Source organism: Triticum aestivum, chromosome 5D, assembly GCF_018294505.1.
Source record: "Triticum aestivum cultivar Chinese Spring chromosome 5D, IWGSC CS RefSeq v2.1, whole genome shotgun sequence".
NCBI classification, from domain to species: Eukaryota; Viridiplantae; Streptophyta; class Magnoliopsida; order Poales; family Poaceae; genus Triticum; species Triticum aestivum.
The window spans coordinates 450,896,265-450,915,181 of NC_057808.1; the positions used below are offsets into that span (position 1 = coordinate 450,896,265).

Genomic DNA, 18,917 nt, shown 5'->3' on the forward strand with positions numbered 1-18,917 from the left:
TCTGCACTCTATGAAGACGCGTTCACTAGCATTCTTCCTGGCACATGATACGCGTGGGTGCATTATATATGAGTTGGCTCCTGTATCTATTGTTTCTTGACGGTTGGTTTGGCACAGTAATAGTAGTGGTGTACATACTTAGAGACACACCCTTTTATGTATGTATATCTCTATTATTAAAGGAGGATCGAACATTGTAATGGTTCAACATGGATTGATGGTTCGACCTCGCCTTCGCTAATCCTCCCACCCCTTCTTCCATCCCCGCGTGCCTGAAAAAAAGGCCAAAAAAAGAAAGAAAAAACACGACCCACGAAGGCACGATCCCACACCCACGCAGCCTCCTCGTCTCCCGCACCCCATGGCTCCTATCCCGTCTCTCTCCTGGCTCCTGAGAAAAAAATATCTCCTGCTCTCGCCTCCTCGTCCGCCCCGCGGTCGCGGTCCAGGCCATCGGCGTTGGGATCCAGTCCCATGAAGAAATTCTCTACTCCTCCCTCTTACCTGTACCACTCTAGATCGCCTCCAACCATCGTCGAGCTTGGCGGCAGCGCAGAAGGAGAGCGCTGGTACGTCGGCGCTAGAGGACGTACTGGGCCTGGGGGTGGTTTGCAGGTGCAGCCGTACAACTCGGCCATGGCGGATGTGCTGGCCGTCGGGAACGCCATTACGCCACCGTACCGTTGGGGACGCCGTTAGGAAGGGGTTCTCGGTGTGACGGAAGGTCGGCGCCGAGTGGTGCGGCGAGTGCCAGGCTTCTAGAGGGCGCCGCGGGTATGACAGCGGGGTGCCGGATGATCACACGTGCTTCTGCTCCAGCGGACAGGCTAGCAGGTCGTGTCCTACTACTTCTTTAGGTTCAGGTACCCTTGATCGATCCAAGTGGTAATTGGTTGGTCAACGATGTTTGATTGATCCAATCAATCTTTTTTTTGAAACTGATCTAATCAACCTTGAGATGTCCTAATTTCTCACCAGTCTATTTAGGAAAACTTCTCTTCTTTTAACCTGACACTTCATCTGCAAGTATGTATCACGCTTTGACTACAGGAAATCTGAACCGTGCCCACGATGCGCCAGGGCTGGGATCATCACGGCGCCTGCACAGGGTGATATGAGTGCAGCGCAACCGATGCATCCTCTCCACCCGCCGCCGGTGAGGACTCTGAGGATGGGTACCAATGACGGTTTGCGCTTCCCTTGTCGTTCCTCCCATGACCTCTTCTTGTTTCTCATCGGCACTCCTCATTCTCTGATTACAAGGTCTCTTTTTCATCATACAAGCAAGGAGACTCATCGATCAGAGAACCGGTGCATGCGTGCCGCGTGCGGCATGGCATTGGAGAATAGTGAAGCAAGCCCATGGATGAAGAATCATTGGCACCGGCCTATGGCAGCATTACCAGATGCGTACGCAGTTCGTGCGAAGGGACCCCTCATTGCTTCGACGCTGATTCAGTGGGAATCACCAGTTCACCGCCGCCACTGTTGAAGGCGTGTAGAAATAGCTTGTGTTTTTTCCTGTTCCCCTCATTGGTGTTCTCGTCCCTTCCTCTCGACTCATGCAGATTCCGAACATGGCGTTTTTTGTTTGTTTGTTCATATGCAGGTTCTCTCCTAGATTTGGTGGTGCAGAAGTCAGCGGTGTTGGCGCGCTGCAGCCTGCAGGTCATGGATGTGAAGAAGCAGGCCCTGATTCTGAACTATGGGAGGGTAAATTAACAATTACTCATAGAGGTTGATTTATTTAGGACATACAACCATCTCTCTCATGCCCTCTTTCTCTCACTTGTTTTTCCTCTCTTAACTGCAGCATGAAGGAGGCCAGGACAGAGTGCAGGCCTGCGACTAGGATCAAGAGCATGAGACGACGTCACATTGTGGCTGTAATGAATACAATTTTGACCAAAGGTTTTATTGTTGTTTCGCAGATGGGGACTTGATCATCTTTGTTGTAGCACGGCGACTTGTTCCATATATTGAACATGTCTTTTTATCTATTCTTTGTTTGTTCTAAATTTGGACGCTTTCATGCAGATCAAGTTATTACGGAGGACAAAAAAGAAGAGGTGCATTGCAATCTATATTTGACTATTAAATGTGTGGCACAATCTGTTGACAAACACATTTAGGTATCTGTAGTATGCTTCAGGTAATTAATTATTGTATCTGTTTCGTCAATTATTTCCTTTTCATTCAGTGAATTAACTGTACTTTGGTTAAAAAGCATGAGTCGAATGTGTAAGTACGGAAAAAGTTCTCCCATTGGGTTGCCACTACAACGAAATAAACATGTAAATGACTGCTAAACATACTCTATTTTCGTAATTGAAAGGCAATGTTTCTGCCAGTCTCTTGAAAGAACTATAAGAAATGCAGCCTTGATAACTGAATGTCTACATTCGTTTTTGGAGATCACAGAGCTATATATTAATGAGTTATTATGTTGATGCACACTACATTCAGTTTAGTGAGCTTGTTTCTTTTACCTGATTCAGTGGTAATGTAATTGGGTGGTGAAGAAAACTAGCAAGCTGCATAGGAGAAATTCATACGTGCACCTGCGTGGAATAATAATTTTCCAAATGTCAAACAGTTTAAGAAAAACTATACATACAGATATCTGCATCATCTGTGTCGTTGTAAAATTTCGTGGAAAAATGATTTGGGAGAATGAGCTTAGGAGGTAGTATGCTTGGGCAGGAGGAAGGGGTTGCTTTAGTCTTGACTCTTGACCACGAAGTGATCTGGTAGCATTGTAGCGGCCAGCCGGCCACTCGCTCTCCAAATCCTGAACCTGCCCATGGGTCCGATGGACACGCACAGCGACTCGGATCTGCGGGCTCCATGATCACCACGGCTGCCTCCAGGGCTTGCCGCTGGCAGTCACCGAACCCTCACCGGATTGACCCCACAACCGACCATCGTCCTCCTCTCATTAGTTGGCTTCCCTCTACCGGATCGGATTTTTTTGGTTGGTTTGCAAAGTGCAGATGCTGACCTCCTTCATGATGAAGGAATCGAGGAGATGAACTTTTGCTTCTCAAGCTCTGATTTAGTTGAGATGTTTAAATAATATTGGTCACTTCCAAGTAAATTTTACGATGATGTGATATATGTCTACAAATTTCTGTTTTTCTTCTCGGTTCAGGTATCTATACTAAAGGTTGCAGTACAACACTAGCTGGCTACAATTTTGTAGATTTCCTTTTACCCTTAGTTTGTGCTCCCTCGGATCCATAATAGAGTTAAAAGGAAATCTAGGAAATTGTAATGCTAAGTAGTATAGTCCCTTAAGGCCTAAGATACAAGTTAAAAAGTAGTATAGGATATGGGAGCAAACGGTTCAGTGAAAAACTTTTAAAACCTGAGATGGAAGCATATTTTGTAGGCTTGTAGTGCATGTTCACCTGTACGAGCTAGAACTTCCTTTGTGTTTGTGGAAGTGTAAGCCTGCCATTATCAGTTGAGTATAGGGCCTGACTAGCGTTTTGGTCTTTCATTTAAGTTTTACAGCCTCAAGTAAAATGTTTGAATTCTTATATCAACCACATCACTAAAATTTGGTTGGATTATGGTTGAATGTTAAGTCGAAAGAGGGATCGGCCTTCAATGTTGCCTCGTCAGGCTGTTGAGTTCCAACGAGGTCTAAATCCATTCCCCCGTCATATGTCGATTGCCTTCATACTGATGTTTCCCCTTAGTGGCATTGTTTATTTGGTGTCTTTTTTGTACAAAATTACTTTATGATGTTCATCCTGCTAGGCCGCAGGGGAAATAGTACTTCCAGTATTTGTAATTTTGAATCATGGTCAATCAATCAGTCATGGATCTGATGGCATAGTAAGTTTGTTTGCATTTCATATGGTAGTGACAGAGGCTCTTTTGCTCCAATCAATCAGTGAGAGATCCAATAGCTTAAGGTTGTCGTACCAACGCAATGTAACTAGAATAGTCTTTATCTTTTAATCACTTTCCCAGTTATATTTCTTCTAGAATTCATTTTTTACTTTGTGATTTATCGGCTTTTTGTTAGATGATACATGCTTCTAAATACAATGCAGACAAGGCTCAAAAATCAGGATACATGCCAGCTGCAAAGCAAATATATTAAAGTTGCTCAGGTGGATCTATTTTGGTTCAAGCTGCTCAGATGGATCTAATCAAGACAACTTATTGACAGTCTTCCATTTCGACTGCAGCAATGTGCGGCGGCGCATGTGGAGTAGGAGGTACCGAGGTAGAAGAGAAGATGGAGAAGGTGGTTATTCCGGCCTTACGTTGAGTGTTGAATGTGGAGTATATGAAAATACTTGAGTTGAAGAGCATCCAGTACGTACCCGAGATAAATGATCGAGGTGATGCATGACTTGAATAAAATGAGTTGTGAGAATATGAAATGAGGAAATTACTATTTCTGATTGCATCTTAATCTAAAGATGAATTTAATGACGCTTGCATTGACGAACTGAAGAAACTCATGTCGAACACCTTTGATGGTTGCAATTATCTTGTTTTTTTTTTTTGCTAATTGATGGTTGCAATTATCGTACAAACATCATTTCAAAAGTAGCAACACATGTTTTATTCTTAGGAAAAACATATTTCTGCCATCTAAAAACATATTTTTATTCCGTGGCAACGCACGGGCATCCAACTAGTATATATATATATATATATTCCCGCCAAAAAATAGAAAATTAGACTTGATGGTTGATCATCTCTCCAGAGTTACTACCAGTAAGTCATGTTCAGTTACAAGGCTACGAAGCAACCCTGTAGCTGAAGCAGAGTTTGATTTCCAATACCTGAAACATCCTACCTACGGGGCCATGTGCCACTTTCCAGATGAATTGCTCCATATTAGGTTGCATCTACGTCAATTTGCTCTCTTTTTGCTAGCTTTATGGACACACAAAATTTATGAGGAGACTGGCTGAGAGGGTAATACACTCAAGGTCTCCCATGCACATGGATCCGAAATGCTACTCAATATACTGCTCCAAGTTCCTAAGAAGAAGACCTCCAAGATGGTGACATCAAGAGTTGCAATAAAAATATACTGAATATGAGTAACTATAACAGAACATAAAAACGGTAAATTTAAATTTGAAAATTTTACAAAAGGAAATGCTACTTATATGAATGGATAGATAGCAAGCTAATGTCCTTGTCAATTTCGTACGAAACGTTACCATTGGCATACTTCAGTTGTTAGAAGGGTAGGGATGCAGGCGGACGGTCCGTGTTGGTGCGCAAAATAAAAATTAACACTAGCACGATTATCGAAGTACGGAATTGACAAGGGGCAACTAAAATACCGCTAGTATTGTTTTAGGGTTTTGGTATGACAAGCACAATTTTTTTTGTGTGTTCCTAATCTCATGCTACCAAATTAAGTTGTTGTTTATTTTGCTTTTGTTTCATGAACATAATTAATAAATCCAAATAAAGGGTTTAGGCAGAGATCATATATATTAGAGGCGCTCCGTAAAACTGGACACGGCTACAAGTTTTAACTATTTGGCAGCGTGCATGACTTATAAACGCTACTAATTTATGGACTGACAGCCGTACCTTTGTGTGAACAGTAGTGGCGTTCGTCATGCCCACAAACGCTGCTAATACATAGAATAGCTGCGACGTCTACTTGCGCCCGCAGGCAACACTTTCAGCCGTGGAATCTTCTGGGCACAGGACACTAGCAGCGTTTGCGGGCGCCGAACACTGCAGGTACTTCAACAGTAGCAGTGTTTCGTTTTCTGTCAAACACAGCTGGTAATTTTGCCGAAATAGCCGCAGGCCGCAGCGTCCTGTATTTCAGAAATGCTGATGATAGGAAAATCCTACAGGGGAGTTTTCTGCTGTTGCAAAACCCAGTAGCAACAAAATCCCGAAGAGTAGAGACCCTTGAACACCCTGTTTGTTAGTACCAACCTCAGTCGCAATGTCACCTACTTGTTCATCCGTGAATCACTCATTCCGTGAGGCATCCATGTCGATCCACACGGTTTCAGAAAGAAAGCATAATAGGATAATTCCCAATGCCTCACCATCCCAACTACATACCAACATCGTGCGTTCACCCAGCTTGTTGGGTAACAAAGAGCTAATCTTACACAGACTACCTGTGTGCCGTCAGTACCGAGTCGGCGTGTACTAACGAGAGCACTTCTCTTTTGAGCGACACTAACGAGAGCACTTGGTCACTAGCACTCGACAGCATGCAGTCATACGGTGCATGGTGGGTCGGGGCTTTATAGCCAAGCCATGTCATTGTCATGTGCTTGCCTTGAAGCCATTTCTTTTTCTCTTTAAGCCCTTGTAAAACGTTCGGTGCTTAAAAAATTAAACCAGTTTTTTTTTGTAAAGTACCAGTGCTTATTTCTAAACGATGGATACCTAATTAAGCATCTACCTTCCATAAAAAAGCATCAGTGCTTAAAAACACAAGTTTATTTTTCTAATCACCTTGCATCATACAAGATCTAACTATGCCATGTGGGTTTGTCTTACCAATCCTTTCTCTACGAGTAGTCTTAACAATCTTTAATTCGAACATGAGTACCCAAATAGCACGCCACAAACCATCACTATAGCTCATCTGCGGCGAGGCACAACGACACCGCACACACTCATCAGTTATGTGCGTGATGTGCTATCAAAATGGCCAAAAAAACTAAGTTAATTCGGTGTTTGTTTCGGTTCATCGGATTTGATACCACAACTATTTGAACCAATGATAGTCTTAAAGGTGTATACAATAGTTGAAACATTTTTGGAAAACGCTTGTGCTCAATTATTTGATAATTGGGGGTGCGTCGACCGCAACTATCCGATCAACCTTTTTATGGTGCATGGCGCAGCAACCCCCCCACACCACACACGCTTTGGAACTTGGGATGTGTTGGAAGAGAGTCGAGCACTGCACTGGCTATGTTGCGGACCGACCAAGTTGAGCAACGGCCGAGAAGTGTTTGCAGAGCGCACAACATGGATCATATTGTAAATGATGGGGCTGACACGTCCCAAATCGAATGATTGTCACGCACCGGATACAAATGGCTCTTGAGGCGCCCGACCCAATCAGCACGTACCCAACGACGTGTACGCCAACATTTTTCCGTCTCTTCTTGCAGTCAAAATTCAACATGGAAGGGCGGGGAAGCAATTCCTCTGAAAGGACATGCGGTGCCCCCATGTTTGGTTTTGGTAATTGATGGCAATCTCTATGGACTAATGGTTTCCTTGAGTTATATTCGTATGTTTTGTCCATAGGCTTTTCTTGAAGTCCATATGTTGGTTTCGAGGAGTTTATGTGTTGGCCAAGGTGCTTTTCAATGAATTATTCAAAGATCGGTCATGTCAGAGTTGAGCTTATTGCAAGCATGTCTTGAAGAAGAAGATTGTGTGATCATTCATGTTTACCTTCAAGACATCATCCAAATGAAGAGAGTTGGAAAGATTCAAGGTTGATCAAGACTAAGAACAGAGAGTGGTTCAAGTTGATCAACACACAAAGCGTAGAAGATGTACCGAGTGGGATCATGTGATCCCACAGTATGGTAAGTATTGTCCATTACGTTTTGTGTACTAACTCATGGTCTACGTGAGAGTTCTATGTGGGGTTAGGTATGGTTCCAGGGGTTTGCGTGAACCGGAAGATCCCATACAACCCATGGAGAATGACATCAAGTGGTGATGGCCATCAAGATTGCCGTGCGCAAGTTCAAGTGGAGCATTACAAAGATATCAGGTGCTTGAAGTTTGCCGTCCATTGTGGTAACAATGGACTTGTGAAGATGTGCCGAAGAGTGGCTCACCCATAGTGGAGTATGGGAGAGCAATCAACTACTCTTCATCAAGCCAACGCAATCAAGAAAGGTTGTCCAACTGAGGGAGTCAAGATCATCATCATCTAGCTCAAGTGGACTATGTGCAAGGCAAAGGTTTGCCCTTGATAGGTTTTCTATTTTACCAGTCTCATTGTGGTAGTTGGGAGACCGGGTAATAGGATCGATTGTCGTACTATCAAGGGGGGCTCTCAAGTTACTAGCTTGATCGTATCATCCGTAGAGAGATCAAACCATTACATCCTTGCATCATATTTCTTGGTTCTTGTTTGGTGTTTCTCTTTGTGAGTTGTAGAGCTTATGGTCATCTTCATGACAAGCTCGGGTTCATCGAAAACGGAGTTCGCATGCATCTTCTATGATGTTTTCAATGTTGGACGTTATGCCGGTTCTTCTCTGTTGGAGGTTTCACTCTTCTATATCTTAGGCATACCTCTCTGCCTCTTCTTACTATCACCAACAAGCTTGAGTTTGCTCAATTCAGAGCACATTTGCAGAAGTTGTGGCAGTTATGATTTTCCTGGAGCATCTGTTTTGCTTGGAAGTGGCATTGGATGGAGCCAGCGGTAGTACCATGGCTGGTAGCGGCAGTACCGCCGAGAGCAACAGGCGGTAGTACCACGGTTGTTGCGGTAGTACCACCAAGAGCAACAGGCAGTAGTTCCGCTCCAGTTCCGTTCTAGTACCGCCTCCACTCGGGACTTGCTGTTCTCATGTCGGGTTCAGCGGCAGTAGGAGCGGTAGTACCGCTCGTAGGCGGTAGTACCGCACCTACCACCGCTACTAGTGCCGCTCGAGGTTTCTCTCCTCTATCTCTTCTCCCTATGCTCTTGTAACCTGCTGAGTGGAGCCCCAGCGGTAGTACCGCTGGGGCAAGCGGCAGTACCGCGGCGGTAGTACCGCTCCCTTGAGCGGTAGTACCGCTCCGGCGGCACTACCGCCCCCAAGGTTCATTGCCGTTTCTCTGTTTTCCTGTTTCTACCGCCCGAGCGATAGTACCACTCAATGGAGCGGTAGTACCGCTCATGTGCGGGCTGAGCACATAACATTTGGTTTTTTCCCCACCTATAAAAGGGGGTCCTCTTCCCCATTGAACCTTATCCCTTTAGCTCGTGTTCTTCCCCCATTGTTGACCTTCTTCGTGAAGGAAATATGCCCTAGAGGCAATAATAAAGTTGTTATTTATATTTCCTTATATCATGATAAATGTTTATTATTCATGCTAGAATTGTATTAACCGGAAACTTAGTACATGTGTGAATACATAGACAAAACTGAGTGTCACTAGTATGCCTCTACCTGACTAGCTCGTTAATCAAAGATGGTTAAGTTTCCTAGCCATGGACATGAGTTGTCATTTGATCAACGGGATCACATCATTATAGAATGATGTGATTGACTTGGCCCATCCGTTAGCTTAGCACGATGATCGTTTAGTTTGTTGCTATTGCTTTCTTCATGACTTATACATGTTCATATGACTATGAGATTATGCAACTCCCGAATACCGGAGGAACACTTTGTGTGCTATCAAACGTCACAACGTAACTGGGTGATTATAAAGATGCTCTACAGGTGTCTCCGATGGTGTTTGTTGAGTTGGCATAGATCGAGATTAGGATTTGTCACTCCGATTGTCGGAGAGGTATCTCTGTGCCCTCTCGGTAATGCACATCACTATAAGACTTGGAAGCAATGTGACTAATGAGTTAGTTGCAGGATGATGCATTACGGAACGAGTAAAGAGACTTGCCGGTAACAAGATTGAACTAGGTATTGAGATACCGACGATCGAATCTTGGGCAAGTAACATACCGATGACAAATGGAACAACGTGTGTTGTTATGCGGTTTGACCGATAAAGATCTTCGTAGAATATGTCGGAACCAATATGAGCATCCAGGTTCCGCTATTGGTTATTGACCAGAGATGAGTCTCGGTCATGTCTACATAGTTCTCGAACCCGTAGGGTCCGCACGCTTAACGTTCGGTGACGATCGGTATTATGAGTTTATGTGTTTTGATGTACCGAAGATTATTCGGAGTCCCGAATGTGATCACAGACATGACGCGGAGTCTCGAAATGGTCGAGACATAAAGATCGATATATTGGAAGCCTATGTTTGGACATCGGAATGGTTCCGGGTGAGTTCGGGCATTTACCGGAGTAGCGGAGGGTTACCGGAACCTCCCGGAGAGTATATGGGCCTTATTGGGCCGTAGTGGGAGAGAGGAGGAGGCGGCCAAGGTGGGAGCGCCCCCCCCCCCCCAAGCCCAATCCGAACTGGGGTGGGGGCCGGCCCCCCTTTCCTTCTCCCTCTCTCCTCCTTCCTTCCTCTCCTACTCCAACTAGGGAAGGGGGAATCCTACTACCACCGGGAGTAGGACTCCCCCTTGGGCGCGCCATGAGAGGGCCGGCCCTCCCCTCCTCCACTCCTTTATATACGGGGGAGGGGACACCCCATAGACACACAAGTTGATTCTTTAGCCGTGTGCGGTGCCCCCCTCCAGAGATTTCCACCTCGGTCATATCGTTGTAGTGCTTAGGCGAAGCCCTGCGTCGGTAACTTCATCATCACCGTCATCACGCCGTCGTGTTGACGAAACTCTCCCTCGACCTCTGCTGGATCTAGAGTTCGTGGGACGTCACCGAGCTGAACGTGTGCAGATCGCGGAGGTGCCGTACTTTTGGTGCTAGGATCGGTCGGATCGTGAAGACGTACGACTACATCAACCGCGTTGTCATAACGCTTCCGCTTTCGGTCTACGAGGGTACGTGGACAACACTCTCCCCTCTCGTTGCTATGCATCACCTTGATGGATCTTGTGTGTGTGTAGGATTTTTTTTGAAATTACTGCGTTCCCCAACAATGGCATCCGAGCCAGGTCTATGCGTAGATGTTATATGCACGAGTAGAACACAAAGAGTTGTGGGCGATAATAGTCATACTGCTTACCAGCATGTCATACTTTGATTCGGCGGTATTGTTTGATGAAGCGGCCCGGACCGACATTATGCATACGCTTACGCGAGACTCGTTCTACCGACGTGCTTTGCACACAGGTGGCTGGCGGGTGTCAGTTTCTGCAACTTTAGTTGAATCGAGTGTGACTACGCCCGGTCCTTGTTGAAGGTTAAAACAGCACACTTGACGAAAAATTGTTGTGGTTTTGATGCATAGGTAAGAACGGTTCTTGCTCAGCCCGTAGCAGCCACGTAAACCTTGCAACAACAAAGTAGAGGACATCAAACTTGTTTTTGCAGGGCATGTTGTGATGTGATATGGTCAAGACATGATGCTAAATTTTATTGTATGAGATGATCATGTTTTGTAACAGAGTTATCGGCAACTGGCACGAGCCATATGGTTGTCGCTTTATTGTATGAGATGCAATTGCCCTGTAATTGTTTTTTACTTTATCACTAAGCGGCTGTGATAGTTGTAGAAGCAATAGTTTGCGAGACGACAACGATGCTACGATGGAGATCAAGGCGTCGTGCCGGTGACAATGGTGATCATGACGGTGCTTTGGAGATGGAGATCAAAGGCACAAGATGATGATGGCCATATCATATCACTTATATTGATTGCATGTGATGTTTATCCTTTATGCATCTTATTTTGCTTAGTTCGGTGGTAGCATTATAAGATGATCTCTCACTAAATTTCAAGGTACATGTGTTCTCCCTGAGTATGCACCGTTGCGAAAGTTCGTCGTGCCGAGACACCACGTGATGATCAGGTGTGATAAGCTCTACATTCACATACAATGGATGCAAGCCAGTTTTGCACAAGCAGAATACTCGGGTTAAACTTGACGAGCCTAGCATATGCAGATATGGCCTCGGAACACTGAGACCAAAAGGTCGAGCGTGAATCATATAGTAGATATGATCAACATAGTGATGTTCACCATTGAAAACTACTCCATCTCACGTGATGATCGGACATGGTTTAGTTGATTTGGATCACGTGATCACTTAGATGATTAGAGGGGTGTCTATCTAAGTGGGAGTTCTTAAGTAGTATGATTAATTGAACTTTAATTTATCATGAACTTAGTACCTGATAGTATTTTGCATGTCTATGTTGTTGTAGATCAATGGCCCATGCTACTGTTCCTTTGAATTTTAATGCGTTCCTAGAGGAAGCTAAGTTGAAAGATGATGGTAGCAACTACACGAATTGGGTACATAACTTGAGGATTATCCTCATTGCTGCACAGAAGAATTACGTCCTGGAAGCACCGCTAGGTGCCAGGCCTGCTGCAGATGCCGCTGATGACGTTAAGAACGTCTGGCAAAGCAAAGCTGATGACTAATCGGTAGTTCAGTGTGCCATGCTTTACGGCTTAGATTCGGGACTTCAACGACGTTTTGAACATCATGGAGCATATGAGATGTTCCAGGAGTTGAAGTTAATATTTCAAGTAAATGCCCGGATTGAGAGATATGAAGTCTCCAATAAGTTCTACAGCTGCAAAATGGAGGAGAATAGTTCTGTCAGTGAACATATACTCCGAATGTCTGGGTACCACAACCACTTGACTCAGCTGGGAGTTAATCTTCCTGATGATAGTGTCATTGACAGAGTTCTTCAATCACTGCCACCAAGCTACAAGAGCTTCATGATGAACTATAATATGCAAGGGATGGATAAGACAATTCCCGAGCTCTTCACAATGCTAAAAGCTGTGGAGGTAGAAATCAAGAAGGAGCATCAAGTGCTGATGGTCAACAAGACCACCAGTTTCAAGAAAAAGGGTAAAGGGAAGAAGGGGAACTTCAAGAAGAACGGCAAGCAAGTTGCTGCTCAAGTGAAGAAGCCCAAGTCTGGACCTAAGCCTGAGACTGAGTGCTTCTACTACAAAGGGACTGGTCACTGGAAGCGGAACTGCCCCAAGTATTTGGCGGATAAGAAGGATGGCAAGGTGAACAAAGGTATATGTGATATACATGTTATAGATGTGTACCTTACTAATGCTTGCAGTAGTGCCTGGGTATTTGATACTGGTTCTGTTGCTAATATTTGCAACTCGAAACAGGGACTACGTATTAAGCAAAGATTGGCTAAGGACGAGGTGACGATGCGCGTGGGAAATGGTTCCAAAGTCGATGTGATCGTCGTTGGCACGCTATCTCTACATCTACCTTCGGTATTAGTTTTAGACCTGAATAATTGTTATTTGGTGCCAGCGTTAAGCATGAACATTATATCTGGATCTTGTTTGATGCGAGACGATTATTCATTTAAATCCGAGAATAATGGTTGTTCTATTTATATGAATAATATCTTTTATGGTCATGCACCCTTGAAGAGTGGTCTATTTTTGTTGATTCTCGATAGAAGTGACACACATATTCATAATATTGAAGCCAAAAGATGCAGAGTTGTAATGTAGTGCAACTTATTTGTGGCACTGCCGTTTGGGTCATATTGGTGTAAAGCGCATGAAGAAACTCCATACTGATGGACTTTTGGAATCACTTGATTATGAATCACTTGGTACTTGCGAACCATGCCTCATGGGCAAGATGACTAAAACTCTGTTCTCCGGAACAATGGAGCGAGCAACAGATTTGTTGGAAATCATACATGCTGATGTATGTGGTCCGATGAATATTGAGGCTCGCGGCAGGTATCGTTATTTTCTGACCTTCACAGATGATTTGAGGAGATATGGGTATATCTACTTGATGAAACATAAGTCTCAAACATTTGAAAAGTTCAAAGAATTTCAGAGTGAAGTGGAAAATCATCGTAACAAGAAAATAAAGTTTCTACGATCTGATTGTGGAGGAGAATATTTGAGTTACGAGTTTGGTCTTCATTTGAAACACTGCGAAATAATTTCGCAACTCACGCCACCCGGAATACCATAGTGTAGTGGTGTGTCCAAACGTCATAATCATACATTATTAGATATGGTGCGATCTATGATGTCTCTTACTAATTTACCGCTATCATTTTGGGGTTATGCTTTAGAGACGATTGCATTCACATTAAATAGGGCACCATCTAAATCCGTTGAGACGACACCTTATGAACTGTGGTTTGGCAAGAAACCCAAGTTGTCGTTTCTTAAAGTTTGGGGCTGCGATGCTGATGTGAAAAAGCTTCAACCTGATAAGCTCGAACCCAAATCGGAGAAATGTGTCTTCATAGGATACCCAAAGGAGACTATTGGGTACACCTTCTATCACAGATCCGAAGGCAAGACATTCGTTGCTAAGAATAGATCCTTTCTAGAGAAGGAGTTTCTCTCGAAAGAAGTGAGTGGGAGAAAAGTAGAACTTGATGAGGTAACTGTACCTGCTCCCTTATTGGAAAGTAGTCCATCACAGAAATATGTTCCTGTGACTGCTACACCAATTAGTGAGGAAGCTAATGATGATGATCATGTAACTTCAGATCAAGTTACTACCGAACCTCGTAGGTCAACCAGAGTAAGATCCGCACCAGAGAGCTACGGTAATCCAGTTCTGGAGGAAATGTTACTTGACCATGACGAACCTACGAACTATGAGGAAGCGATGATGAGCCCAGATTCCAGAAAATGGCTTGAGACCATGAAATCTGAGATGGGATCCATGTATGAGAACAAAATGTGGACTTCGGTTAACTTGCCTGATGATCGGCAAGCCATCGAGAATAAATGGATCTTCAAGAAGAAGACTGACGCTGATAGTAATGTTACTGTCTACAAAGCTCGACTTGTTGCGAAAGGTTTTCGACAAGTTCAAGGAGTTGACTACAATGAAACCTTCTCACCCGTAGCGATGCTTAAGTCCGTCCGAATCATGTTAGCAATTGCTGCATTTTATGATTATGAAATTTGGCAAATGGATGTAAAGGCTGCATTCCTGAATGGATTTCTGGAAGAAGAGTTGTATATGATGCAACCCGAAGGTTTTATCAATCCAAAGGATGCTAACAAAGTGTGCAAGCTCCAGCGATCCATCTATGGACTGGTGCAAGCATCTCGGAGTTGGAATAAACGTTTTGATAGTGTGATCAAAGCATATGGTTTTATACATACTTCTGGAGAAGCCTGTATTTACAAGAAAGTGAGTGGGAGCTCTGTAGCATTTCTAATATTATATGTGGATGACATATTGTTGATTGGAAATGATATAGAATTTTTGGATAGCATAAAAGGATACTTGAATAAGAGTTTTTCAATGAAAGACCTCGGTGAAGCTGCTTATGTATTGGGCATCAAGATCTATAGAGATAGATCAAGACGCTTAATTGGACTTTCACAAAGCACATACCTTGATAAAGTTTTGAAGAAGTTCAAAATGGATCAAGCAAAGAAAGGGTTCTTGCCTGTTTTACAAGGTGTGAAGTTGAGTCAGACTCAATGCCCGACCACTGCAGAAGATAGAGAGAAAATGAAAGTCATTCCCTATGCTTCAGCCATAGGTTCTATCATGTATGCAATGCTGTGTACCAGACCTGATGTGTGCCTTGCTATTAGTTTAGCAGGGAGGTGCCAAAGTAATCCAGGAGTGGATCACTAGACAGCAGTCAAGAACATCCTGAAATACCTGAAAAGGACTAAGGATATGTTTCTCGTTTATGGAGGTGACAAAGAACTCATCGTAAATGTTTACGTCGATGCAAGCTTTGACACTGATCCGGATGACTCTAAGTCACAAACCGGATACGTATTTATATTGAACGATGAAGCTGTAAGTTGGTGCAGTTCTAAGCAAAGCGTCGTGGCGGGATCTACGTGTGAAACGGAGTACATAGCTGCTTTGGAAGCAGCAAATGAAGGAGTCTGGATGAAGGAGTTCATATCCGATCTAGGTGTCATACCTACAATACTAGGGAAAACCTTATACACAGAACTTTAGCTGTAGCGCGTGTTAAAAAAGCACGCTGGTGCTAAGTAGCAGTAGCGCGCTGGTGTAAACGGCGCTACAGATATAATTGTAGCAGTAGCGCGCGTGAAGATAAAAGCGCTACTACTAAAATTCCCACGGCTTAGCCGATGGTAGCGATCTACGTAGAACCGCGCTACCGCTACTTGCTTTGTAGCAGCGCGTTTATGATGAAATGCGCTACTGCTAAAGGAAATAAAATTAAATGGAAAGCAAACAGAAAAGTAAATGAAAATGACAGAAATAGAAAAAGGTGAAAGGAAAAAAAATAAATGTGAAAATAAATAAATGAAAAGCGGAAAAAAGAGAAAGGAATAGCAGTAGCATGTATCGAGGAAAACGCTGTAGCTAGCTTAGTAGTAGCGCACTTCCTGGAATGCGCTACTGCTACTTATGACTTAACCGCACGGTCGTTCTTCCCCACGGCCACTTCCCCCAAATCCAACTCCTCCGCTGTCGCCACCGCCGTCGCCCGTCGGCCGCCGCGCGCTCTCCCGTCGCTCTCAGCACACCCTCGACGCCGCCCCGACCCCGGATTCGACGCCGCCCCCGACCCCGACCTCAACGCCGCCCCCGACCCTGACCTCGACGCCGCCCTCCGCCGCGCGCCCGAGCCCCGACCCCGACCTCGACGCCGCCTGCCCCTCCCTCGCCGCAGGCACCCGAGGTGAGCACGCCTGCTCCTCCCCCTCCCCTACCTCTGCCTCGCTAGGGTTCTTCAAATTTTAGTTGCATCAAATTAGTTAGGATTCATCTATGGGTGGAAATGAATCGGATACGGATGCGGCTCGGATGTTTTCTTAGATGATGTTTTCTTAGATGATGAATAAACACTATTGTAATGCATAATAAAACGAGTAAAATTTGACCACTTATTTCACTTTTAAGTTGGATAATTGGAATATCCGCTACCACTTTCCACCCCTAGGTTCATCAAATTAGATGGTAATTAGGGCAGTAGTTCCTAGGTACTAATTAGTTAGTAAGAACTACGTACTACTTTATTTTTATATATAGTAAGTTTATTTTTAGTAAGAACTAGTTGAATTAATAGAACTAGTTAGTAAGAACTTGTTGTTATTTTTTTAGTTAAAGCAATTTTTCCCGCATCGACGTCGACGATGCCTATCCCGCATCCTCGTTGTCGAGTCAGCGGAGGACACCTGCGTCACCAGATGGGCCATGTCCGGGACTGGGCTCCGCCGGGGTGGTACTGGGAGGCGCTACCTGCCGGGGGGCACAGCTTGGTGAGGAGCCAGCCTGTCGTTGACCCGAACCTTCTTTGGTGGCGGTCACGTGGGCCAGTGACGGTCCAGAGGCTCGAGGACCCCTTGGAGGTGGTGCGTCACTGTGTCAGTGAGGAGGACGCGCACGTCCATCGCAACTTGTTTGCGTTGGAGCACAGGTTCTCCAATACCTGGCAGGTTCTCCAGGGATCTCACTACAGCTATGATCCTGTGATGGTTCCTTCTCTGTGGGTGTCCACCGCCCGCGCCGATACCCGTCGTGCGCTAGGGTTTTAGTTGTATTAGTGATGTTATATGTATAATACTATTCGGGATGTATTAGTGATAATATTCGACGATGTACGGACGCATGAGATGATTTACTTTTGCTTATTGAATGCATGCTAATTTGAATACTTATTTATTTTACAATTTGGTTTTGCTTATTGAATGCTCATGTCAATATGAGTCATATAAGATATTTTGAAATGTATATCTTGTGTTGCTCAAATAGGATATGTGCTTGCCCAAGTGGCCGGTCATGTTTGCAGGTTACACCATCGAGTGGCCTGTGTTTTGCCGGGGTGTTGATTCATTTCCGTTCCGACAAATTTCAGGCGCTCGATATGTCCTATTTTAGCAAAGGTCATGCCAGATTTTTCCGTGAATTTTGGCATGACTTGTGCCAGAATATGTAGGAAATATCGAGTGCCCCGGATTTGTGTGTTGAGTATCCTGGTAGTTGTCTTCGATCGATTTTCAATTAATGTTTCGACTATGAACATAGGAAATGTCTGACGACGAAAAGGATTTCGGTATTTGCAAATACTGCGAAGACGAGCGCGGCCTGTGCGACGGAATCTTCCTAGATGATGATAGGCGCTCAGCATCAAGCTGGACCAGAACTTCGAAGTGGATACAGTAAGCCACAACGACAAGTCTTTTTTCGTAATTAAGCATGACTTCTGCTTCATTTGCTTCAACTTATAATTTAATTTTTTTACTATTCTACTAGCGTATCCCCTGCCATGCAAGAGTTTTTGTCTTGGATAAGATAGGTTTCAATCGTACTATGGAGGTAAAGAAAGTTTACTTGAAGACCGAGCATGGTTCTATTTTCCACGCAAAATTATACAACGCAGACGACTACACCTATTTTGGATGCAAAACTTGGCGAGCACTATGCAAGACTTATGCATTTGAGCCTGATATGGTTATCACCTTTGATATTCGTCCGGAAGATGATATTGAAGGTAATATCGACATCTGGGTCGATGTGCAGAAGCCTCCAGTTATACCATTATGTGAGTTTCTCAACCATATTTATGTCTTTGATATTGTTTATTCAAAAATAGTTGAACTAATTTCTATTGTCAGCTTATTTTCGTTCAAGCAAACATGTCCAGCGCTTGGTAGACAGGACCTACTACTGTCCCGGGGCTGAACTAAACTGCGAGGAGATAAGTCATTATGTTTCATGGCTTGAGGATCTTCATACTGTCAATACAAATTTTCTTCTTGCACTTAGAAATTTTAGTACTGAAAACGTGCGACCAATGGTGTTCGTACTGAACTACGGTCACATCTATTTAGGAAAGATGGTAAGATTTTTACTATTTGTCCTCAGTGCATCTTTTGCATACATTATTTTTTAAGCTAAACTTCATTGCTAAGTATGTTACTACACGCTGTTCTTCAACAGGGACTCCCGATGAATGTTGTGCCTCATGGGATCGAGACTAAAGGTACCATGAGTATTGTTAGCTTACGGTCAAGATATCCTACAATGCACTTTAGTGCATTCTGGATTTCTAATAGCGAGGAATGCTTAATAGTGAAAGACTAGACTAAAACTGTGAAGGAGGAGTCCAGAGAAGTACTAGGGGGCAGAAATCAGAAGCGCAGCCCACGATTAGGAGACAGGTTTGAAGGAAATATGCCCTAGAG

The 18,917-nt window shown here is 44.1% G+C and overlaps 1 long non-coding RNA gene across 1 annotated transcript; it reads left to right on the forward strand.

The window, feature by feature from the left end:
- Window positions 1–350: 350 nt before the first annotated feature.
- On the forward strand, window positions 351–4,353 carry LOC123125472 (uncharacterized). The gene is made up of 3 exons (XR_006461419.1): window positions 351–1,713; window positions 1,814–2,152; window positions 4,065–4,353. It is a non-coding gene; the product is annotated as an uncharacterized lncRNA (long non-coding RNA).
- Window positions 4,354–18,917: the final 14,564 nt, after the last annotated feature.